Below are 26278 nucleotides of genomic sequence, written 5' to 3'. Positions count from 1 at the left end.
GCCTTCGTCTTTCTCTTGTCATCCCAAAACTTCCGCTTGGAATCAGCAGTTCTGGCGGGTTCCGAGATGGCCAGGGTTGTTGTTGCGGCCGGGGTACGAACCCCATGGTCTATAAGCCGTTGTGCCAATCGCTTGGCACTATCGAATGTAGTGGGGTTTGAAGCCAAAAAATTTCCCTGCAATGGAGTCACCAGCCCCCATATGTATCTTTCAATCTTCTTCCCCTCTGTATGAACCATGTTGGGACAGAGGGCCACCAGTTCACAGAACCTGGCGGTGTAGGAGACTATGTTGGAGCCCTTCATGGTTAGGCTCCACAGTTCTTCCTCCAGTTTTTGGATTTCGCCCCTCGGGCAGTATTCTTCAACCATTAGCTCTCTCAGGGCTTCCCAGCCCATAACATTTGCCACTATAAGGGATAGTGACTTGACATGGCTACTTGTAACACCCAGATTTTTCAAAACAATTTTTCACATTTTATAAAACACATTTCCATTCATAATCGTTATAAAAACACCATTTTATCACATAGTCAATCATAACATCATATCCCAAGATCATAATAAAAATCTCCCCGTGTCTGTACTGATCAAACCGGCGCCTTCCCGCGATCCTCGCTGGTACCTGAGACACATAACACAAGACTGTAAGCATAAATGCTTAGTGAGTTCCCCAAAATACCACACACAACGCATATTAGCCACTCGAGGCTATAACTCTGATGACCCTCTGGTCAAGGTGTCTCTGTGGGACCCTCCAGTCCCATAACTCTGTGGGCCCTCTGGCCCTAACTCTATGGACCTTCTGATCCTAACTCTGAAAACTCTGTAACACACATAGCATATAACACATAGAAATCACATCATGCAAAAGCATACAACATACTTTGTCTCATAGCTCTAATTACCACTCTAGGTAAAGTATAGTGAGAAGACTCACCTCGGGTAACTCGGTCAAGCTCGAACTCTGTAAAATCAGGTCTAGCCTCCGCCTAATCATGTAAAATAAATACTCTCAATAAATACATCTCTCAAGGCTAGACTATTCCTCCTCTTAGTACTCTCAGAAGGGTTAAAGACCATTTTACCCCTCTCATAACTCAAAGGCCCCACTATAGACCAAACCCTAAAAGTCAACCAAAAGTCAACCCTCCGGGTTACGCTGCGCGTACCAGATGTGTACGCTGGGCGTACCCGGTAGTCTCAGAATCGGGGAACGCCTCCCCGTACGCCGCGCGTACTGGGATTACGCCCGACGTAAATCCCAGTTTCAGTCCCTTAGCTCTTGAGGTCTTAAACAGTTAAGACTCACGTCCAACTTTTAGATCTAACCATTTTTAAGCCTCTTAATCCTTAAAGTCGATGACTTTAAGCCTTTGCATGGCTGAACAAGTCACTAACACCCAAAATATACCATTTCCTAACACTAGAAAGCCCAATACTCAAGCATGATCTCATATCCACGACCAAGATGGGAACTTTATGGATCTACAACACAAATACCACTGAAATGGGACAGATCTAGGTCCATGGAGCACATTACACTCATAAAGTCTCCACCTTTGGGACTTTTAACCCTAAAATGGTCCATGAAGCAACAAACCAAATGAAAAGGAAAGTTTTGAACTTTATACCTCCAAATGCAGCTCCTTCCTCTGTAGATCTCAGATCCAAACTTGCACTTCAAACTCTAGTCTCCACAAACTCCTCTCCTTCTTCTTCACTAGCACACCAAGGCACTTTTAGCTCCAAAATCACACACACTCACTAAGAACGATGAAAAGTTCTCTCTTATGGTTTTACTCACTGCTATGGAGGCTGAGAAATAAGCCTTAGCATCCAATATATAGGGCACAAGTCAGAAATTAGGGTTTGCACCTGGATACATTGCGCCCAGCGTAACCCTGAGTACGCCCAGCGTACTCAGGCGAGTCCGCGTCCAAAATAAGCGCATGAGTACGCGCAGCGTACTCTTGAGTACGCCCAGCGTACTCATTTACTACCAATTCCTCTTAAGGGCTTAACTTGACACTTTGAATAAAAGAAGGGCTAAATAGTTGTACCTGAATTTCGGGATGTTACAATTCTCCCCCACTAGAACTAGACTTCGCCCTCGAAGTCTCACTCAACAAATAACTCTGGATACTGCTCGCGCATCTCTAACTCCGGCTCCCAGGTCATTTCAGAACCCTTCCGATGTTGCCACTGGACTTGAACCAATGGCACCTCCTTGTTTCTCAAAGTCTTGATCCTTCGATCCACAATCGCAACCGGTCTCTCAACATAATTCAGGCTCGCATCCACCTGGATGTCCTCTAACGGAACTACTGCCGACTCATCAGCGATACACTTCCTCAACTGAGACACGTTGAAGGTATCGTGAATCTGGCTCAACTCAGTAGGTAGCTCCAAACGATACGCTACCCTGCCCACCCTGGCAGTCACCCTGAAAGGACCAATATACCGAGGTCCCAACTTACCCCTCTTCCTGAATCGGATCACCCCCTTCCAAGGAGATACCTTCAGGAGTACTAAATCACCAACCTGGAACTCAAGCCCCGAGCGACGTCTGTCCGCATAACTCTTCTGGCGGCTCTGAGCGGTCAGCAACCTCTGTCTGACCTGCTGAATCTGCTCAGTCGTCTGAAGTACTATCTCTGTACTACCCATCACACGCTGCCCGACCTCTCCCCAGTAAATAGGAGTCCGACACCTCCTCCCATACAACAGCTCAAAGGGTGGCATACCGATGCTCGAATGATGGCTGTTGTTATAGGAAAACTCAGCCAAGGGCAAGTATGTGTCCCAACTCCCTCCGAAATCCAACACATATGCCCGAAGCATGTCCTCGAGCGTCTGAATCGTCCGCTCACTCTGCCCATCTGTCTGGGGGTGGTATGCGGTACTAAAATGTAGCCTCGTACCCAACGCCTCATGAAACTTCTTCTAGAATCTGGAAGTGAAACGCACATCTCGATCTGAGACGATCGAGATCGGCACTCCATGCCGTGATACCACCTCCCTCACGTACAACTCTGCCAACCTCTCAGCGGAGGAGCTCTCACTGATAGCAAGGAAGTGAGCGCTCTTCGTCAATCTGTCCACAATCACCCAAATTGCATCGACGCCCCTCGCAGTCCTTGGCAATTTGGTGATAAAATCCATGGTAATCTGTTCCCACTTCCACTCGGGAACCTCCAACGGCTGCAACTTACCATGCGGCCTCTGGTGCTTGGCCTTAACCCTGCGACAGGTCAAGCACCTCTCAACAACCCATGCTATATCCCTCTTCATACAGGGCCACCAATAATCTCTTCTCAGGTCCAAATACATCTTAGTGGCCCCGGGATGGATCGAAAACCTCGATCGGTGTGCCTCCTCCATCAATATGGTACGTGCCCCGCCCACAAATGGCACCCAGATCCGACCCTGGAAGGTCATAAGCCCTCTGCTATCGGTAACAAACTCCGATACATATCCGATAACCCGCTCTCTCTTGCGGTTCTCCGGTCTCACGGCCTCAGCCTGGGCCCCGCGGATGGTGTCCAACACCGGAGTCATCACTGTCAATCTCATACAAACGTCCCGTATCGGGGCGCTCTCCGCCCTACGACTCAGGGCATCGGCTACAATGTTAGCCTTGCCCGGGTGGTACAGGATCTCACAATCGTAATCCTTTACCACGTCCAACCATCTCCTCTGGCGCATATTCAGGTTGGGTTGATCCATCAAGTACTTCAAGCTCTTGTGGTCCGTGTATATGGTACACCGAACCCCATACAGATAGTGACGCCAGATCTTGAGGGCGAACACTACAGCCCCCAACTCCAGATCGTGGGTGGGATACCTCGTCTCGTGAGGCTTCAGCTGCCTCGATGCGTATGCTATCACATACCCTCTCTGCATCAGCACCGCTCCCAGCCCCGATATCGATGCGTCACAATACACCACAAAGTCCTCCATCCCCTCCGGAAGGGCTAACACTGGGGCTTCGCACAGTCTCTGGCGAAGTGTCTCGAAGGAGGCCTGCTGCTCTGGTCCCCATGAAAAAGCAACACCCTTCCGGGTCAACCTGGTGAGTGGCACGGCGATCTTGGAGAAATCCCTGATAAATCTCCGATAATAGCCAGCCAACCCTAAGAAACTCCTGATCTCGGTGGGGGATCTCGGCACCTCCCAACTCATAACCGCCTCAATCTTGGCCGGGTCGACCAATATCTCATTCTGGTTAACGAGGTGCCCTAGGAACTGGACCTCTCGTAACCAGAAATCACACTTGGAGAATTTGGCATAAAGCCTCTCCGATCTCAAAACTCCAAGTAACTCTCTCAAATGCTCCTCATGCTGCTCTCTGGATCTCGAATACACCAGTATATCATCGATGAACACGATCACCGAATGGTCCAACATCGGTCTGCATACTCTGTTCATGAGATCCATGATCGCCGCCGGTGCATTGGTGAGCCCGAAAGGCATCACCACGAACTCGTAATGCCCGAAACGAGTCCTGAACCCTGTCTTCTGGATATCCTCATCTCGTACTCTCATCTGATGATATCCAGACCTCAAGTCGATCTTGGAAAACCAAGACGCTCCATGCAACTGATCGAATAAATCGTCGATCCTCGGTAAGGGGTAACGGTTCTTGACCGTCAGTTTGTTCAGCTCCCGGTAATCAATGCACATCCGGTGTGAACCATCCTTTTTCTTGACAAAAAGGATCGGCGCTCCCCACGGCGAGCTACTCGGCCGTATAAACCCCTTCCCCAGCAGCTCCTGCAGCTGCGAGGATAACTCCTGCATCTCTGGTGGCGCAAGGCGATAGGGCGGCTTGGCGATAGGCGCTGCCCCCAGAACCAAATCAATACGGAACTCTACCTGCCTCTCGGGAGGCACACCCGGCAACTCCTCGGGGAAAACATCTGGGAACTCGCGCACTATCGGGACCTCATCGATCGACCTCGGTCTCTCTGCATCTACTCTCGTATCCACCACATAAGCCACAAACCCACTACAGCCCTGCTGTAAACTCTGCCTCGTTCTGGCGGCCGAACAAAATGCTGACCCAGAACGGGAACCCTCGCCGTACACCGTAAGTACTCCCCCACTGGGGTCTCGTATCGTCATCAACTGTCGCTCACAGTCAATCACAGCTCCAAAACGGCTCAACTAATCCATGCCCACTATGACACATACGTCCCCCATAGCAATCGGGACCAGATCTATCGGAAACTCGACACCGAAGATCTCGAGTACACATCCTCGAATCACATCAGTAGCATACACCGTTCGCTCATCAGCTATGGAAACTCGAAGAGGTCGACTCAACGCCTCACGCTGGATACTGATGTGCTGACTAAAAGCTAGTGACACAAAAGACCGACTCGCACCCGAGTCAAATAACACCAAGGCAGGTACAGAACACACAAGAAATGTACCAACGCATATCACAATATAAGCATAACACTACAAACTCAAAATGAACAGAGGAAAGAATACATACCAGCTACCACATCGGGTGCTGCGCGGACCTCCTCCGTTGTCAACTGGAAGGCTCTCCCGCGAGCCTTCGGTGCCTCATCCTTCGCCGGCCGACTCTCTGTAGCTCGAACAGCAGCAGGAGCAGATCCCTGAGAAGCTCCCTGAGCTGACCCTCGTAACTGTGGACACTCGGACTTCCGGTGTCCGGTCTGGTTGCAGTGAAAACAGACTGCAAACCCCTTGGGGCAATCCTTGGCCATATGCCCCTCCTTGCCACATTTGTAGCAAAACCCTGCTCTGCACACTCCATCATGACTCTTGCCGCACTTGTCACAAGTGCGGCCCCTCTGGCTCCCTGATCTCGAATCGGCAGGCTTGGCCAGCTTGGCTGCCGGCTGAGACTGTGCCGGTCGCCGATCCCTCCCCTGAGACTCCGCTTCCTCCCTAGCCTGAGTCTCCAGCTCTATATCCCTCTTCCGGGCATTTGCCTGAAGCTCGGAAAATGTCCGGTACGTCGAGTTCGCCACGAACTCTCATATATCCCTCCTCAAAATGCTCAGATATCGGCTCATACGTGCCTGCTCGGAGGACACGTGCTCTGGGCAGAACATCGCCCGCTCATGGAACATCCTGGTGATCACTGTAACAGACTATGTACCCTGCTTGAGTGTCAAAAACTCCTGGGCCAAATGCTCCCTCTCCACCTGGGGAACGTACTCTTCTCGGAACATAGCAGTGAACCTCTCCCAGGTCACTGCAACAAGCTCAGTAGGCGAATAGTGCGCCGTCACAAACTTCCACCAGTCCTTCGCTCCCAAGCGAAGCTGGTTCAACGCGAACCGGACTCTCAAATGCTCTGGAGATGAGCAAGTAAAGAAACACCCCTCAATGTCTGATATCCACCTCATCGCTGCAATCGGGTCCTGGGTCCCATCAAACTCCGGTGGTTTTGTGTTGCTGAACTCACGAAACAGCAACGCATCACCACCCTGCGGCCTAGTCGCAGCTATAGCCGCAGTGGCCGCAGCAACCGCAGCCTCAGAAAGAGCAGCGTATCTCTCGTCAAATGTCTCTATCAGTGTGGTCTTGATAGACCCGAACATCTCTGGTATCTCTGCCCTAATGGCCGCAGCCACCTCCTCATGAATGATCCTACGAATCTCCTCATCGCTAGTACCACTGCTCTCTGGTGTGTGGCGTGTCCCAACCATGATGTCTCTGAAATACAACATAACAAATATCAGGGACTCGCTCGAGTATACTCGCACTCGATAACTCCACCCTACTTGCTCCTTAGTACCCAATGGATTCTTACTTAGGGTGCGCACTGCTCTGGTGTCTTCAGTAGTACGGGCCCTATACTACCGTCCACACCGCATCAGCATCCACTCTAAGTCCTCCTCCTTGGATCCCAAATCCCAAGTACTCTACTCTCTTTAACCATATGCTACTCACTAGCAGCTCTCTCATAAACTCCTCGCTGCTATCTAAACACTCTCAAGTATCCCTAGCAGCAAAATTCCTAGACTAAGGCGTCACATATCAGGCCACTCTAGTCCTAATAAGAATACCTATTCTACTCTAGCATGCATAGCATAACTCATCATATATCATAACATAATATATCTCATAACACTAATTACAAGGGTATTGTGGGAAATCACCGTTCGGGCGCTGGCTGATCGTACACATGACTCTGCTCTGTTTGTCTCAAAACTCTTTTTACTCTTTAAAAAAAAAGTTTTTAGTCATCAAAATTTCTCTCAAATCCTCAGTTTGAGTTCAGATACGCCCGAAGATGAATCTGAATCCCTCAAACCAAGGCTCTGATACCAACTTGTAACACCCAGATTTTTCAAAACAATTTTTCACATTTTATAAAACACATTTCCATTCATAATCGTTATAAAAACACCATTTTATCACATAGTCAATCATAACATCATATCCCAAGATCATAATAAAAATCTCCCCGTGTGTGTACTGATCAAACCGGCGCCTTCCCGCGATCCTCGCTGGTACCTGAGACACATAACACAACACTGTAAGCATAAATGCTTAGTGAGTTCCCCAAAATACCACACACAACGCATATTAGCCACTCGAGGCTATAACTCTGATGACCCTCTGGTGAAGGTATCTCTGTTGGACCCTCCAGTCCCATAACTCTATGGGCCCTCTAGCCCTAACTCTGTGGACCTTCCGGTCCTAACTCTGAAAACTGTGTAACATACATAGCATATAACACATAGAAATCACATCATGCAAAAGCATACAACATACTTTGTCTCATAGCTCTAATTACCACTCTAGGTAAAGTATAGTGAGAAGACTCACCTCGGGTAACTCGGTCAAGCTCGAACTCTGTAAAATCAGGTCTAGCCTCCGCCTAATCATGTAAAATAAATACTCTCAATCAATACATCTCTCAAGGCTAGACTATTCCTCCTCTTAGTACTCTCAGAAGGGTAAAAGACCATTTTACCCCTCTCATAACTCAAAGGCCCCACTATAGACCAAACCCTAAAAGTCAACCAAAAGTCAACCCTCCGGGTTACGCTGCGCGTACCAGATGTGTACGCTGGGCGTACCCGGCAGTCTCAGAATTGGGGAACGCCTCCCCGTACGCCGCGCGTACTGGGATTACGCCCGGCGTAAACCCCAGTTTCAGTCCCTTAGCTCTTGAGGTCTTAAACAGTTAAGACTCACGTCCAACTTTTAGATCTAACCATTTTTAAGCCTCTTAATCCATAAAGTCGATGACTTTAAGCCTTTGCATGGCTGAACAAGTCACTAACACCCAAAATATACCATTTCCTAACACTAGAAAGCCCAATACTCAAGCATGATCTCATATCCACGACCAAGATGGGAACTTTATGGATCTACAACACAAATACCACTGAAATGGGACAGATCTAGGTCCATGGAGCACATTACACTCATAAAGTCTCCACCTTTGGGACTTTTAACCCTAAAATGGTCCATGAAGCAACAAACCAAATGAAAAGGAAAGTTTTGAACTTTATACCTCCAAATGCAGCTCCTTCCTCTGTAGATCTCAGATCCAAACTTGCACTTCATACTCTAGTCTCCACAAACTCCTCTCCTTCTTCTTCACTAGCACACCAAGGCACTTTTAGCTCCAAAATCACACACACTCACTAAGAACGATGAAAAGTTCTTTCTTATGGTTTTACTCACTGCTATGGAGGCTGAGAAATAAGCCTTAGCTTCCAATATATAGGGCACAAGTCAGAAATTAGGGTTTGCACCTGGACACATTACGCCCAGCGTAACCCTGAGTACGCCCAGCGTACTCAGGCGAGTCCGCGTCCAAAATAAGCGCATGAGTACGCGCAGCGTACTCTTGAGTACGCCCAGCGTACTCATTTGCTACCAATTCCTCTTAAGTGCTTAACTTGACACTTTGAATAAAAGAAGGGCTAAATAGTTGTACCTGAATTTCGGGATGTTACACTATTCCACCATGTTCGGGCTTTTTCCTCAAAGGTGCAAGCAGCAAACTTGACCTTGCTCCCTTCTGGACAGGAGCAGATCTCGAAGACCGACTCTGTCTTTTCGAACCATTGCGAGAGGGCAATGACTCCGCCAGTCCCTTTAAAGGACAATGGCTTGCAGTTAGTGAAGTCCTTATAGGATCACTCTCTCAAGCGCAAAGGGATTTCACCATGAGTAGAGTGAACAGGGGTTCCTCCTCCAGTGGAACCAGACGAATGATATTGAGCCATGGCTGTAGCCACAGCCGCAACTACAGCAGCATTCAGGGCTGCCGTGTCGAATTGAGGAGCAGGTGGTGTTGCAGTTATGGGGGGATCGCGTCTTGCTGATCGGCGTGGAGGCATCTTTCAACTATAAGTTTAGAAAGATGAAGATATTGATAAGAATTTAATAGGAAATAGATAAGAATGACTCATGTACTAACTCTCCATAGTCCAACAACACAAATGAATAACACGATTGATTGTAAACGAAAGCATTTGGATATAATTTCCATGAGATTAGATATCTGTCAATAATACTAGAATTACAGATGTAATGAGTTCGGGAAAAATAACCTAGAAGTAGGCCTTACGTCAACCAAGATGGGAAAATTTTGACAGACTACTACCTAATCAAGACCTAACGGGTCTAAGATTTACAAAGATAGGGAATTAGACTAGAGTTTTTACACTAAATAGGTTACATCCAAAAGAGAAGTCGATGAGACTCTAACGACGACGAGAACTACTAGAGTGAGTTCTTGAATCCGACAGTAGACGTTCTATGTCCCTCATACGCCTTTCAGACCTTGCCTGCTGAGCTCGAAGTTCCCTGACTTTAGCTTGGGTTTCAGCAAGTTCCCTCTGCAGAACTGCATTGCGGACCTGAGTCCTTTCATGAGCAGACTCTAGCTGGCGAATGCGAACTGTGTTAATGCCAGAGTTGGCGTCAATCTCCACTACTCGGTTAATAGCTGCTCGACCTTGCTCGTTGTTCCGAGCAATCCTACTAACCATGATGGGTAGGACCCTGTCAGCTGAACCTCCCTCGGTGAGGTTGTAGAAGCTTCTGTCTCCATTGTAGGGAATGGGTTGACCCTGTTCCTGACTCCATCTATTCAAGTTTACGGCCTACAGGGGTGTGGGTCCTTGAAATGTTGGACGAGGATTCAGGTTTGGGTCCTGAGCAGCTGGGGGTAGGTTGTTGAGTTCTGGCTCTGAGTCAGAATCCTCAGAAAAGCCTTCAGCTTCATGATCATCCAATGGGATTGGGTGATCATCTTCTGGCTCTTCTCCCAGCCATCCTGCATTGCCGTGGTTGGGAAAGTACGGGTCTCCGGGAAGATGGAATCCAGCCATTATATCTACGCGAGAAAAGGGATATAAGAAATAACTAAATAGACGAACTAATTAGATAATTATAAGATGATCTTTATCAGTTACTTCAATATTTGCGTAATGCATACCAGTCATATGTAACCAAGACAGGATAGACCTTCGAATAAGTGACCCTAACTCAAAGCCCACAACCAAACAAGGAACATGAAGTAAAGCAAAGATCACATATTCTAAGTCTATCATATCCCAGATACATATAACCTTAGTGTATCCACTCAACAACTATTGACATACTAATAAAGACCTTTAGTTCTCAGATAAGTAATTATAGTAACACAAAATACTCCTATAGTATTTTAAGTTTATGTTCTATTCTATTGTTCTCATTGTAGTAGTGTTGGTAAGTTTTTAGACTTGTTGCAACCTCACAACCACACTTAGGCACATGCTAATCACTCATCGGATAATGTAGTTGATCAGGCTACATCTTCCCAGGGTTGACCATATGTCTCTAAGTCTACTTGTGCTGCCCAACAATCGTAATACTTTTGTTCTGTCCTAGTGACACTGATTTTAGTATGAATGCAGGTATGTATACTTGGTTAAATATTTTATTATTTAAAAGTATAAAATCTTTATCAGAGTATTTTAATCCTGCTGTGTTTATAGTTCGTATATCTTTTATGGGTTGATACACTCGATTCACTATAAACTATGCTCTGATACCAATCTGTCACACCCCAAAACCAGAACGGCGAAAACGTTCGTGGCTGGAGGACGTCATGTTCAGTATCACAACAATGCAAAGTAGTAAACATGCAACAACATCATCCATTGCATTAATAATATAATTTCATACAAGTGTGTTCTGTCAAGTTGTCTAGACACCAAAAATATACAACTTCCTTTTATAAAGTAAGGTTTGCAGTTTGATAAGTTTACAAATCTCTATTTTAAACTTATATAATTTTAATCCCCAAATATTACCGGTTACTAGTTTTAATTATAAAGCTTGTTTTATTTTAAAACTATTTTTTACCATCTTTTTTTAAAAGTTAAATTCATTAAAACCAAACTCCTTGCGATGTTTATTTATGCTAAAATATTATTTGGAATTTGAAAAACTAATTTATCAACCATAACACAATAATAACGACATAAATATAAAACAACACAAACATATTAAAAACACATGTGCATAAACCAACCAACTGATGACATTTTGTGAGTCATCACAAAATGTCATGTGCATTCCTAAAGGGAAATTTAAATGGACCAAAGATCTTCCATTAATGTTGTTCTAGAAGTTCCCACTTGAGAAAACACCCATTGGTTGCAAAAGGTTGAAAGGTTTCTTAAAAGAAAACATTCAACAACAACACTTTTAGGAAGTGTTGTAGAAAGTGTCACAAAAGCTCCAACAACCTTTAAGGGGGATACCAATAGTGAGAACTTTAGTGAAAATTTCAAAAAGTGTCCCTAAGCTCCATGTTCATTTCTTGTTATATTTTTGTACAAATAAATTATTTCTAAAAACTAATGTGTTACTTACAAAACTAAATGAAGAAAACTAATCTATCAACACAAACAACACAAAGCTCATTTGTTAGTTTATGCCCACCATACACATTTATGTACTCAAAATTATAGAGGTAATGTTACTAAATATTCAATTCGAAGATTACAGCTCCCAACTCTAAATCGTGGGTGGTGTAATTGTTCTCATGCACCTTAAGTTGACGTTAAGTGTATGAAATGACTTTGCCTCTTTGCATAAGTATGCATCCCATACCCTGATATGAGGTGTCACAGTAGACAGATAAATCTTTAGTTCTTTCTGGGAGTGATAGAATTTGTGCACTATACAACATATGATTCAACTTTTTGAACACATACTCTTGTTTCTCTTCTCACTTGAACTTCGTGTCCTTCTACGTTAATACGGTGAGGGGCTGAAGCATTTTGGAGAAGTTCTTGATGAATTTTTTATCATGGCCTGCCAATCCTAGGAATTGGCGCACCTCGGTCGGCGTTGTAGGTGCTTCCTAATTCATGATTTCTTTGATTTTGGAAGAATCTACATGTATTCCCTTGTTGCTGACCACATGTCGTATGAAATATACTTCTCTCATCCAAAATTCACACTTTGAGAATTTGACATACAATTTTACTTTTCTTAGCAGATCTGGGATAATCCATAAGTGTTGACCGTGTTTCTCCTTTTTCGTGAGTATATCAATATATCATCGAAAAATACAATCATGAACCTTTCCAGGTAGGGTATGCAGACACGGTTCATAAGATCCATAAAGAATGTTGAGGCATTAGTTAATCCAAACGACATAACCATGACCTCGTAGTGGCCATAACGATTCAAGAATGCCATCTTAGGAACATCTTCCTCTTGCACCCAAAGTTGATGGTATCCTGACCTTAAATTGATCTTTGAGTAGTAGCAAGGTCCTTGCAACTACTCAAGTAGGCCATCAATTCATAGGAGCAGGTATTTATTCTTGATCGTCAGTTTGTTTGGCTCTCAATAGTAAATACACATCCTGAGGGATCCATCCTTCTTCTTGATGGATAAAACCAAGGCTCCCCAAGGTAGCAAAATTGGTCTAATGAAACCCTTGTCAAGAGGATCCTAAAGTTGTCCTGATAATTCTTGCATTTCCGAGGGTGGCAATCTGTAAGTAGACTTTGCTACTAGGGCTGCTCCTGGGACCATGTCAATTCAAAATTTGACTTCGCGAATTGGGTTTAATCATGGTAAATCCTATAGAAATATATGAGGGAGATCGTATACTTGAGGTATGTCCTTGATTTCTTTCTTCTCACTCCTATCATCTATGACGTGGGCTAAGAAAGCATATTACTTATTGTTTAGCTACTTTTGTGCTTTCATACAGGAAATGATTTGAAGGTCTTTGCTAGGCTTATCCCCATGGATAATAAGGGATTATCCGTTGGTTAAGGAAAGTTGTAGAACTTTCTGGTAGCATAGTATCTCGGTTCGATGCGGTGATAACCAATCCAACCTAATTATGACATTAAAGATCTTGATGGTAATAAGCATGAGGTTGACGTGGAAAGTGTGGTTGTTTAAAGTTAGAAGGCAATTTTCTAAAATCTCATGGGTGTTGCTTGATTCACCATTGGACATCTCTACTAAGTAAGTTTCATCTAGTTTTCTAGACTTATGGCTTAAATGTTTTCTAAACTCAGGCGTAATAAAAATCTTCTCTGCACCTAAATCGAAAAGTATTGTTGCATATAAATCGTAAACATGAAACGTACTCGTCACCACTGTTGGGTATTAAATAGCATCCCTTGCGCCAATTACGAATGTCCTTCTTCTAGCATTCCCACCAGTGTTCTTCAGCTTTGGTCAACCCCTTGTGATATATCCTATCTCTCTACATATATCGCATGCCCAGTTTTTGGTGGTAGCAACATTCCCTAGGTTTGCCATAGTTATACGTGTAGTTAGTGGCTTTATGTAGTACTTGATAGTATGACCCGCCCTGTTGCATTTGTTGCAGCTCATGCAATTACCAATGTAATGAAAGTCGAACTGCTTGTATTTCGGGAATCTTCCTGTGTATTGGCTTGAGGGGTGGAGGATGCCACTATGGTTGGAGCTGGAGTGGTGGCGTAGGCTTTGATTGTATTGTGTGTCTTTCCCAAGGTTCGCTTGGAGTTTCCTTTGTATCCATTCCTGGATTTGCGTTTGTTCTCTCCAGATCTTCAGATGTTAGCCCTCTGAACCATGGTGCCTCTTCTAATCTCTTCATTAGTTAAGTTGAAATCTAACTTTTTGACAATATCATAAGTATATGGTCAAGAGATTGTGACCAATGCCTCGAAAGGTTGAACCAATCCCCTACTATATCTCTCTATCTTTTTGTACTCAGGGATTACAAAACTGGGATAAAGAGTTGACAAGTCATTAAACCGGTTGGTGTAGGATGAGATATCAGCGTCGGTCATGGTTAAGTTCCACAACTCATGTTCTAACTTCTGCATCTCTTCTTGAAGGTAATACTCCTCAGTCAACATTTTCTTAAGCTCTCCCTAACACAGAGCATTTGTATCATCGATACCCAGAGTCTAGGTGTGGCTATTCCACCAGGACAAGGTTGCATCAGTAACGGTGTAAGCACCAACATCACCTTACTCTCCGAAGTATGGAAAGTAATCTCGAAAACCGATTCGGTCTTCTCAATCCACTATGTGAGCCCTACAACACTCTCATTCCCATAGAACATCTTGGACTTTATGTTCTTGAAATACTTGTAGGTACAGCCCCTAGGAGGGTCTCGATTATCCCCATGGGAGCTATCACCTCCCATTCCCTGTCCATACCCAGAATGGCGGTTGGTTTTGAAAGGTACCATGGCGTCAGTGACACGTTGTGCCACGAAGGCCTCTATGGTTGTTAAGTCCATAGGTGTGGTGTTTTAAGTCGATTAAGAATCTTGGTCTATATGGGGTCCGACATTAGACCTGGTGATTCTTGGGGTTTCCATTTTCTTGATCGTAAATTAAGTATCAGGATATGTGTTAGTTCATCGTATTTCATGTCTTTAGTTTGAACTCATGTGGTTTACTACATTTGTTAGAGTCAACACAATTTGTAAGATTCGGTTTATAAATTTCATGTTTCTTAGAATACATTCAGTTATCGTTAGTGTTATTTAAGTAAGTGTGTTATTGTATATTCACAAAAAGATATACATTTCATAAGACCCTCATATTTTATAAATGCCTCATGTTTATTGTACAATGAGACCACCAAAAGATGTGGTTAGTGTAGGAAAAGCACAATGTTTTTACAAAAGAATAAAACATACTATACTTTGCAAATTTTTCCATACTCTAACCCAAAAATATGTTCTTCCTAGCAAGCCATGCAAGGGAAACCTATAACACAAAATATACAATCAACAGTGAAACCAACTGTACCAACTGTAGGTACACATAATCTATATATATATATATATATATATATATATATATATATATATATATATATATATATATATATATATATATATATATGTTTGAGACATACATTATCATCTCAACCCTCGCTATCCCCCAATCCATCCTCTTTACATGACTCACTACCTCCTCTATCCCAATCTTTTATACCTATATCTCAACATGGGCCTCCTACAATAGGTCCTGAATAAATAGTGACCTCATCTTCATGACATTTATCTCCTCCACTAAGTACTCGACTCGCTCAGCCAGCTGTCTCAGTGTCATTTGTATCGTGACAAGCTCATAATCCGTAGAGCCCATCCAATCAGAGTGTAGGGTTGTCTATAGGATGAAGAATAATATTATTCGCCGATATGAGTCTATGCTATAGGCGTTGGCGTTTGGGGCGTTAGAAGACTCTCTCACCTCAAAATGGATCCTAATTTTGCCTCTTCTTGCCACTCACTGATACATGGCATCCATGAATATTCCTCACATAGTTTCTTGGCTAGTGGTGGTGATGATAGGGGAGATGAAGGCCTCTTCCTTGAGGGGATCAAAGTAGATTTCCTCAGGGAATTTTTGACCCGAGGACCAGTAATGCATAGCTTGTATGAGCTTTGGGTGGGTAGTGGTCATGGTGGAGAAATCTCCAAAGAAGTAGTATTAACCTCCTCTTCCTCCTCTTCTGGCTCATACTATGAACTGATGTGCTAAGTCTCCTCTCAACTGGAGTCGTCGTTAGTAGGCTCATATGTGTCTGAACCTGTAGCATCGTTAGCATCTCCCTCATCGTTATCCACCATTGGCTCCTCCTCAGAAGCCATATGGGTGAGTATCGTTGGGACTGTTGGGAACAAAGTGTCCTCAGAGTCTATTGCGTCGGGTACCACCTGATCCTCCTCTGGTGGGGGAGCTGTCATCCACATCCCCATATCTGCTATAACACTCTGATAACATGTATAAGACATGAAACAAGACAAATGTTTATGAGAGATGTGATGATCAAATAAATACACATAATTCCCAGTTATAAGTATATAATAAATAGTACCCGTATCTCCTGTGACTCCCTACTAGGTTGTCAATACCGAATCCTCAAGTAACTCAAAGCTATATACCCAATCCAGAAGTCCTCACATATAGCAGTTTCTAAGCTATAAGTCCACAAGTGTAGAAATCTCTATGTCATAAATCCTTTAATATGGTATTCTCAAACAACTATCCTATCCAGAAGTCCTCAGTTCTTTAGCTTGTCGACTACCATATACGAGTTCAATTGTGCGTCAGTCGGACCATAATTGTAACATCCTGTTATTTTCAACTTGTAAAGTAAACCCTAGTCAACCAAAGTCAAACTTGGTTCAACTAAAGTCAACTTAAATCTTATTATATCTTAAATGGGTTAGATTAATGTTTTATAAGTGTTTACACCTTGTATTCAAGGTGTTATATGTTTAAAAAGTGAAACATGTTGAAACCGGGAACCTTCGCAACCTATCCAAACCGTGGACTTCATCCGAACCATAAAACCTCGGACCGTGAACGATGTTCACGACCGCAAACGAGGGTTCACGGCTGTGAACTCTTCAGACCGTGAACTCATGCCATATATTTGAGTTTTAGCCATTATTTCTTCACTTCTACTTCTTCTAGCTGTGAACATCAAGGTTTTCTCTCAAGTATCATCAGCTAAGAACATCCTCTCTCCTCAAGAACATGCTAAACTCATCCTTCCATATCATATTCACATGATAATCACTAGTTCTTCATAGGATCTAACAGGTATCATTTCTTGATCTTGTTATCATTTCAAAAACATCCTTCAATCTTCTTATATTAGGCTGAAACCCGTTACTTCACTAGTTAACGCGAAGAACACGAAGAACACCTGCCCAAAAACCTTTAAATCTCCTTAGAAACTTGCTTAGGATCTTCAAGTGTTCTTCGTTCATCAAGAACAATGGGCCGTGAACCCATCATGGGCCGTGAACCCTTCATGTTTGGGCCGTGAACACTCAAGTGTTCTTGGGCCGTGATCACTCCATAGGGTCGTGAACTCCATTTCACCCTCCTATCTTGCTTCTAACACTCCTTTGGACTCGTTTATGCTTCGGGAGGTCACTCGTGAAACTTATCATCCTATATCATATCTTTAATCGAATCACCAACATAAGGTGAGTTCACACCCCTATATTCTACCTTTTTAATGATTTTAAATGCTTTTAAAGGGGGGGGGAATACAAGTTGAACACAATTAATATTGTGTTAATATTTACCTGTGATAACAATCACACAAAAGGTTATGTTATGTTTTTAAATAATGTGTTAACAATAAAAGATTACCAAATACTTCCAAAATGATTTAAATTCATGTAGACTCTTTTTAAACACTGTTAAACTCTTCAAAAAATTGTTAAACTCTTTTAAAATGTTTTAAAATGTCTTTTAAGTTTTTAAATTGTTATATTTATCATAAAAATTACATATTTATATATGTGTAAATTATATAATTTGGATTCTAAAGATTTAGAATATATAATTTGACCCCATTTCCTATTCCTTGTTTGGTTGTGGGTCTGGGGTAAAGTTATCTAATCGAAGGTCTAATTAATCACAACTATATAAATATTACGTTTATATAAAGATAAATGGGTTTTCAAACTGTTTGGTACTTTTTGGTACAAACAGTGAACTTCATGGAATATCAGTATTTCTAGATTCTTACCAACTGTCAAACTATAATAGTTATAGTTTAGAAAACACATTCATTGGTACTTAACAGAAAAAGAGTAGAAAACATTCCTTAGAGAACACATTCATTGGTACTTAACAGAAAAAGAGTAGGAAATATTCCTTAGAGAGCACATTCATTGGTACTTAACAGAAAACGAGTAGAAAACATTGTTTAGAGAACACATTCATTGGTATTTAACAGAAAACGAGTAGAAAACATTCTTTAGAAAACATCAATCAGAAAACAACCATCTAAACTATATCTTATATAGTTTATGAAACTGACCTACCGAGTATTTATTACCTAGTAACTTATCAATATTCTATACATAATCATCAGTATAGCACTTGTGAGACTAACTTCACGTACTTTTCCAAGTACCAACAAAAGTCCTGAAATTATAACCTGAATCTCCTTTAGTAGGAGCGTGACAATTGTGTATAGATCTATATGCGACTGACTAACCCGCACCAGAGCTGCTTGCAACAGCTAGGTCGGCAGACCTGTGGTGACAAATACTGTAGCTTTTGCGACGCCTGAAGAACGTCATGTTCAGGCCATCTAGTCATAGTATGGTTATAATAACTCACAATTTGGTATTGAATTAAACGATGTTGGATAAGGTGTCTATGTCCATAACTATTTTTGGTATGAACTTGACCCGACCCGGCATGGTCCATTTGGGTTGCATGGCATCATGCAATTGAATAAACTAAAATGAGAGAAATAACACTTATGGTTTATTAATATATTATAAGTTCTAATATATTAATAATATTGTTTAATTAGTTTTGATCAAGAATTAATTTGGAATTAATTAAGCGATCAGAAGATGACTAATTAAATATATGGGTTGATTATGTAAATCATCCATAACTTGTATAGTGGGCTAAAGGCTCCATGGATTATCAAGTTGGGCTAAGGTCCATAGGATGCTCCATGGATGCTCCATGGGAGTTACAAACCCATGGGTCATGGAAATGAAGATCCATATTACATTAGGGTTAAATGGTGTAACCCTAATGCAACATACTATATAAGCATACTTATAGCAACCAAAATCGGCTACACTAGTGAGGCAAGAGGGCAAGGCCGATTTCAAGTGTTATACAATTCTCTTAGAGTTTAGTCCAAGAGCATTTGGTGTTGTGTGAAACATTTGAGGCATCACACTTGGGGTGCTAGGCTCTCACGGTTTTCAAGGAATCAAATCAACTACAAGGTATGTAACTCTAGATAACATTTATGTTTAAAAGTTCCCCATGTATGCTAGATAGGAGTATGAACCTTGGAAAAAGTATTTTGCATGTATTTTAGACAAACATAGATCCAAGGTTTCTAGGGTTGCATGTACACCTTAGGAGTGTTAGAATGCTCAAAACCCATCAAATGATTAGTGTATGAATAAGTAAAACTTCTACTACCGTATTGGAAAACGCCTTTTCTTGATGATTTTATGTAAACTATAATACAGTATACCACTTAAAAACCAGAAACTTTCACCATGTTTTCTTACCGTATATGTAACACTCTATTCCGAATTGACTACTAGTTTGAGGTTGTGGCTCGAAGGTCGGTCATTATAGGGATTATGGCTCTTCGGGTGTGGGAGATGTATTAGAAGTGATCCGGGGGTTCGGTTCGTGTTTTGGAGCCTAGGGGTATTTCGGTAAAGTGGCAGTTTGGGCTTTTGTGGAAAATGGGTTTTTGTTTGGAAGGTCTTAAGAAAGATTTGAGTTGTTAAAAGTGTAGGGCTTCTCTTCACCTTTCCGTGGATATAAGGATCATCGGAATCGGGCTTATAACGAAGAAGTTATGGCCTTCAGAAGTTTCGTGGTATTCAGGCTTAGCCGAGTACGCGAGGCGTACACAAAGCGTACGCTGGGCGCACTAGTGAAGAAGGCAGTACGCTGGGCGTACCTTGGAGTACGCTGGGTGTACTGACCAGGATGGTCACGAAAGTTCCCAGGACTACGTTGGGCGTACCTGATGGGTTTTGAGCATTCTAACACTTCCTAAGTGTACATGCAACCCTAATAACCTTGAATCTATGTTTTCTCTATATACATGCAAATTTCTTTTTCAAGGTTATTTCCTAACTAGCATGGCATGGGGATTACATAGAACATAAAACTAGTAGAAATATATACCTTGTTGTTGCTTGGATTCCTTCAAGACTTTGTGAGCCTAGCACCCCAAATGTTGTGCCTCAAATGCTTCACACAACACCAAATGACTTGGAATAACTTGAGAGAATAGTTCTTACACTTGAAAATCGGTTACGCCCTCACTAGAAAAACTAGGTCACGATTTTGTTAGCCATAGGGTTCCTTTTATAGTGTTGTCACAATTAGGGTTTACATATGAATGCCCTTAATTGTCATGACTCTTGATTTCTCATGACCCATGGGTTTGTAACTCCCATGGACTATCCATGGAGCTCCATATGGTTATAACCAAACCCATAAACCATGGATCATTAATCCACCATAAAAGAATTGATGATTGTCATAATCAACCCTATATATTTAATTAGTCTCACTTTGATCACCAAATTAATACTAGATTAATACTTGATCAATACTAATTAAATAATACTATTATTAATATATTAGAACTTATAATATATTAATAATCATAAGTGCCTTATTCTCTCATCTAGTCTATCCAACTATTGCAATGTCATGCAACCCAAATGGACCATGTCGGGTCGGGTCAAGTACATACCAAATAAAGTTATGGACTTAGACACTATATCCAACAGTCTCCCACTTGGATAAGTCTAATAACTATATTTGCAAATATGACTTCAAAATCCGACTAGCAATCGTAGCTCTTTCAAAGTCTCTCGGAACTGAGATGATGATGATACGCCATTTAAGATAAGTGATCATATAATCCTCTGTTCTCATGACATCAGCTGGACAAACACATGGAACATGGTCTTACTTATTGTCCAACATTTGTTTCTCGATCTCTGATTTGTTTCGACATAGAACTAAATTGAACACATCAATTAGGTTCTGACCGGGCCCGGTACATAGGTCAAAACCAAATCATCGAGGGGCCCAGATATCACTTCTATTTCTAGAAGGAACAGATAAACTTCGACTGATATGCTTGTACTAACTACTTGTTGAATTATTCACAAAGGCACGTTTTATGACATCGAGTTACCAATGCGTTTTCATGCAATCAATGAATAACCAACTCATAGTCAACAACTCATATCTCTAGGTTTGAAGATTTATATGATATTACCGTCTCACGATCACTCGAGATAAATTCCATGAAGTGATGCAAGTGAGCGTTGGTTGGATCCAATACTCAGCCCTTATGAGTACTCATGAAGGTTGTAGCAACCATTGCATTGTCCAAAGCACTTTTAGACAAATCATACAAGCCAAATTCATGACAGTCTTAAATCAATACTTACTTCCAAAGTTTGACTGACTGTGGATGGTTTGAATAATAACATAATTATTCTGGAAGTAAAAACATGTAAAATTGAAACATAGTAAACAATCAACACAAGATAGTAACACCTTACTCATAAATAAATAACAACTTTTATTTATCATCAAATGTCAATTACATTTTACAAGTTTCAGAAATCTAATTATTGAAACTAATATCATCCTTCAGCCCAATGCGCCTCGCATGCTCTAAATGCTTAACCCTGCTCAGTCCCTTCGTGAGGGGATCTGCCGGGTTCTCATCTGATGATACCCTCTTAGCCACGAGGAGTCCTTCTTCTATTCGATGTCTGATGAAATGGTATTTTCTGTCAATCTGCCTAGATCTCTCGTGATCTCTCGGTTCCTTAGCCAAAGCAACCGCACTTTCGCTGTCACAGAAAATTTCCATTGGCTCCTTTATAGCTGGTACAACTCCAAGGTCCTCGATGAAGTTCTTTAGCCATATCGCCCCCTTAGCTGCTTCACTTGCTGCTATGTACTCTGATTCACAAGTAGAATCAGCTACTGTCTCCTGCTTGGAACTTTTCCAAGTAATTGCCCCTCCTATTTAGGATAAAGACCCAGCCTGACTGAGAGCGGAAATTATCCCTATCAGTCTGGAAGCTAGCATCGCTATATCCTTCCACTCTCAAGTCATCACTGCCTCCGAGGGTAAGGACCCAATCCTTAGTCCTCCGCAGATACTTGAGAATGTTCTTTACCGCTGTCCAGTGTGCCTTGCCAGGGTTCCCTTGATATCTACTGACCATGCTCAAAGCAAAGGCCACATCAGGGCGAGTACAAGTCATAGCATACATGATCGAGCCCACAGCGGAAGCATATGGTATATGACTCATCTCAGCTATCTCAGCCTCTGTACTCGGACTCTAGGTCTTACTCAGCTTGGCATTACCCTGGATGGGTAATTCCCCTTTCTTGGATTCTTGCATGGTGAACCTCTTCAGCACCATATCCAAGTAAGTACTTTGACTAAGTCCAATTAGTCTCTTACTCCTATCTCTCAATATCCTTATCCCTAGGATATTGGCAGCTTCCCCAAGGTCCTTCATAGCGAAACACTTCCCAAGCCAGGACTTAACCTCCTGCAAGGGTGGGACGTCGTTTCCTATGAGAAGTATGTCATCCACATACAACACCAAGAAGCTAACTATGCTCCCACTAGCCCTGACATACACACAAGACTCATCCTCACTCCTAGAAAAGCCAAACTCTTTGACTTTCTCATCAAAGCAAAGATTCCATCTGCAAGATGCTTGTTTCAATCCATAAATGGATTTCTCAAGCTTACACACTCTATTAGGGTATCTTGTATCGACAAAACCCTTTGGTTGAGCCATGTAAACATCCTCAGCCAACTTTCCATTAAGGAAACGGTTTTGACATCCATTTGCCATATTTCATAATCATGAAATGCCGCTATGGCTAACAATACTCTAATAGACTTAATCTTAGCTACTGGTGAGAAGGTCTCATCATAGTCAACTCCCGGAGTTTTAGTAAAGCCCTTCGCAACCAGTCGCGCTTTGTAAGTATGTACCTTCCCATCCATGTCGGTCTTCTTCTTGAAGATCCATTTGCACCCAACTGTCTTACGACCTGGTACAGCGTCAACCAAGTTCCAAACTTGATTGTCATACATGGACTGAATCTCGCTGTCCATTGCCTCCTTCCATTTAGCAGACTCTGGGCCTGCCATGGCTTCCCTGTAATTATTAGGTTCATCCAAATCTATTAGTGTACTATCACTAATAAATGTATCACCTTCTGTGGTGATGTGATAACCATAATAAAAATCAGGTGGGTTCCTCACCCTAGTGGAACGTCTTAGAGGTACAGACTCATCTATCGGATCAACAGGAGTTTCCTCCTCAGGTTGGTCGATAGCATTTGAGGTTCCTTCACCACTTGACTCTTGAAGCTCTTCAAGGTCAATTTGCCTCCCACTGTCCCCTTGGCTTATGAATTCTCTCTCACGAAAGACTCCTCTTCTTGCTACAAAAACCATATTATCACTGGGTCTGTAGAAGAGGTTAACCAAAGGATCTCTGTGGGTAGCCGATGAAAATACACCTCTCACTTCAAGGTTCAAGCTTATCATGAGTCTCACGCCTCACGAAAGCTTCACAACCCCAAATCTTGATGTGGTCCAAATTGGGAACTTTCCCAGTCCACATCTCGTGAGGTGTTTTGGCAACCTTTTTAGTAGGGACTATATTAAGGATATGGGCGGCAGTCTCTAAGGCATACCCCCAGAAAGAGATTGGTAACGAAGCTCGACTCATCATGGAACGAACCATATCCAACAATGTTCGATTGCGCCTCTCAGCTACACCATTCAACTGTGGTGTTCTGGGAGGTGTCAATTGTGAGACAATCCCACATTCCTTAAGATAGTCAAGGAACTCAATGCTAAGATACTCTCCTCCCCGATCGGATCGGAGCATCTTGATGTTCCTGCCCAATTGATTCTCCACTTCCTGCTTAAACTCTTTGAACTTTTCAAAGGTTTCTGACTTATGCTTGATTAAGTAAATATATCCATATCTATTGTAATCATCAGTAAAAGTCACATAATAGCGATTAGCATCCCTTGTAGCAACTCTGAAGGGCCCACACACATCCGTGTGTACAAGGTCCAACAAACCTTCACCCCTATCACAAGGACCTGTGAAGGGTGAATTTGTCATTTTTCCAAGTAAACAAGACTCGCAACTATCATCTGACTTGAGGTCAAATGATTCCAAGACTCCAGCCTTTTGGAGTTGGCCTATGCGCTTCTTGTAATCATGTCCAAGATGACAATGCCACAAGGATGCTTTATCCAAGCTATCTGAAGAATCAATATACAACACATTATTTCCTAGATTGTCTACAACATTCACGGCTTCATATACACCTTCACAAGGTAATGCTTTAAAGTAAAATACATCATTGTAATAAACATTAATAGCACCATTTTTATTATCAAATGAAAATGAAAAACCTTGTTTGTACAAGCCATGAAAAGAAATAATATTTCTCGCCATTTCGGGCGAGTAACAACACTTATTCAAATCTAACATTAACCCATTATTAAGCAATAAAGAATAAACTCCTATCTTGGTAACAGGTGATGCTTTCCTGTTGCCCATGACTAAGTTTATCTTCCCGTGCTCCACTTGCTCACTTCTTCTTAGTGCCTGCAAATCAGTACAAATGTGAATACCATAACCTGTATCAAGCACCCAAGAATTAGCATTAGATGAGTTATTAGACAATATTGTGTAAATACCTGCATGGGTGGGTTTAACCTTCCCATCCTTTACATCTTGCAGATATTTAGGCCAGCTTCGCTTGAAGTGTCCCTTATCATGGCAATAGAAGCAATGTGCTTCCTTTGGGTTTCAAGAAGGAGTAATGGGACCTTTCTTTGTCCCACTTGAAGAGGAACCATCAAGAGTCTTACCCTTGGTACCCTTCGAAGGGCTTTTCCTCTTCTTACCCTTTCCCTGCCCAATAGCCAGAACAGGGGCTGTTGAAGGAGTAGAAGTAGCAACCGCTTTACCCTTAAGGCCATTTTCAGCTGTCCTTAAGAGTCCTTGAAGTTTGCTAAGTGTGACTTCCTCCTTGTTCATATGATAAGTCATACGAAACTGATCATAACTTGGAGGTAAGGAATGGAGAATGATGTCAATCGCCATTTCCTCAGGAAAGTCAACATTTAGCTTCAGCAACCGGTCAACGAACCTTTGCATCTTCTGCAAGTGACCGGTGATGGGTTCACCATCCTTCATCCTTGCGGTTATCATGGAGGAGATGATTTCATACCTCTCCTGACGCGCGCTCTGATGGTACCTTTCCATCAGATCCAGGTGCATCTCATAGGGGTAGAAATCTTCATAGGATTTTTGAAGTTCAGGAGTCATGGTGGCCATTATGATGCATACTACTTTAGTAGCATCCTTTTCATGTGCAACAAACTCCGCAAACTCTTCAGGAGTAGCAGTGGCTTCATTCACAACCTTAAGCTCCCTATCGAGGACATATTCTTTGTCCTCATAGCGGGTAATCATTCTGATGTTTCTGATCCACTCATTGAAATTGGATCCATCAAAGATGACCTTACCACACAAGTTCATAAGGGAAAAGGAGCCTGTTGGGTTTGAGCCAGAAACATTGTTGGAAGACATCTGAAAGGAAAGAAAGATAAGTTTCATTAGATTAGGAATCCTTAATAATTCACCCAAATGAAATATTAAGGCTAGGATCCAACAAACTATTTATAGTTGGAAGAGGGATGCCGTAATCCATACTATAAAATATTTGAAGGTAGGTAAATGACGATTTACCAATTTCCACCATAAGAACGAAATATTTTATTATTAGGTTTTATTGGTTTTGAAACTCCTAGATCTTTTGAGATACATTGAACTTTTCAATGGCATGTTTGAATCTCGATTGTGCCCTCTCAAGTTTGTGACTGGGATGCCGAGGATCACAAACAAGGTGTGAATAACCATACAAATTAACTTGGTACCCTCAACAATATTACCTAATCGATGTGCCGGTTAACCACACACGCTCCACCGATCTATAATAAGGTCAAGTTACCCTTTGCCACTCTTACTAGTCCATGTTAGTGTGCCGGTTAACCACACACGCTCCACTAACGACTTGGTAAGGTACAAAGTGTAATTTTATGGGCTAGCACCAATTTCACATTTTCCTAAAGTAACTAAGATTGGGAATTTATAATGTATAGTTACTTTATAATTC

The sequence above is a fragment of the Lactuca virosa genome, chromosome 5 (genome assembly GCF_052849685.1).
Source record: "Lactuca virosa cultivar CGN04683 chromosome 5, Lactuca_virosa_CGN04683_v6, whole genome shotgun sequence".
NCBI lineage: Eukaryota > Viridiplantae > Streptophyta > Magnoliopsida > Asterales > Asteraceae > Lactuca > Lactuca virosa.
The sequence above is the reverse complement of the archived record's forward strand: the minus strand, read 5'-3'. Positions refer to the sequence as shown.